This window comes from Cebus imitator, unplaced genomic scaffold (genome assembly GCF_001604975.1).
Source record: "Cebus imitator isolate Cc_AM_T3 unplaced genomic scaffold, Cebus_imitator-1.0 Scaffold60, whole genome shotgun sequence".
NCBI lineage: Eukaryota > Metazoa > Chordata > Mammalia > Primates > Cebidae > Cebus > Cebus imitator.
Window position 1 is genome coordinate 488,145 of NW_016107375.1, and position 1,155 is coordinate 489,299.

The 1,155-nt window shown below is 42.9% G+C and overlaps 1 non-coding gene across 1 annotated transcript; it reads left to right on the plus strand.

Annotated features, from left to right (window-relative positions):
* Positions 1–428: 428 nt before the first annotated feature.
* LOC119471422 lies at positions 429–589 on the plus strand. The gene has a single exon (XR_005200466.1). It is a non-coding gene; the product is annotated as a U1 spliceosomal RNA (small nuclear RNA).
* Positions 590–1,155: the final 566 nt, after the last annotated feature.

Below are 1,155 nucleotides of genomic sequence, written 5' to 3' on the forward strand. Positions count from 1 at the left end.
TTTTTTGAGACAGAGTCTTGCTCTGTTGCCAGGCTGGAGTGCAGTGGCAAATCTCAGCTCACTGAAACCTCCGCCTCCTGGATTCAAGCTATTCTTCCACCTTGGCCTCTGGAGTAGCTGAGACCACAGGCACATGCCACCACATTCGGCTAATTTTTGTATTTTTAGTAGAGACAGTGTTTCACCATGTTGGCCAGGATGGTCTCGATCTCCTGACCTTGTGATCCCCCCCACTTCAGCCTCCCAAAGTTCTGGGATTACAAGTGTAATCCACCGTACACGGCCAATTTATCCTTTTCTTAAAGGTAAATTTCTAGAGGTAGAATCGCTAGATCAAAGAAGATACAGATTTTTTTAATAGAGAGCTTTTAAAATAGTCAAGTTAGCCAAGGTTCTATCAATTTTACATTTGTGTATTAAAATGCACAAAGCATCTGGCATAGGAGATACCACAATCATGAAGGTGGTTTTCCCTGGTGAGGCTTATCCATTGCACTCTGGATGTGCTGACTCCTGCGATTATCCCAAATGTGGGAAACTCAACTGTATAATTTATGGTAGTGGGGGACTGTGTGTTTGCTCTCCCCTGATGTTTATTAAAAAGAAAAAAATTTTGATTAAAAGTAAATGAAATAAAATGCACAAAGGAACAGCCCGTACCTCACCCATACAAGGACAAAATAAAAGGCAGAAAGGGACAACCTCGTTGTCTGGATTTCTAGTTCTTTGCTGCTGAGAACACATATTTCAGAAAATAGTTATGGGTTACTTTTATCTTTTTTTTAAATAGTGAGTTCTTGACCTTTGTCCCTGGACTCCTTGAAGACCCACCATGTGTTACACCTTAGGATAATACAAAGAATACTGATTTTCTCTACTATGGAGGATTTGCAAGGGCAAGGAGCAAAGTTGCCCAGTTCCCATGGGACCTACCCCCACTCCAGCTCATACCCCTTGCCTGCTAACCAAATTTGACTGCAGAGGCACGGAAGCATGGGTGTGATGGAAAAAAACCCAGATGTTTTTTTTATATCTGGCTCTAGAACTTTGAAGCTACTCAACCTAAAGACAAGTCTACTCAAATGGCAAACCCTACCGACCATCTCTTGGCTCCCTCCCCTCTCCTCCTCTCTCTCCAGAGCTCAGCCTCAGCTC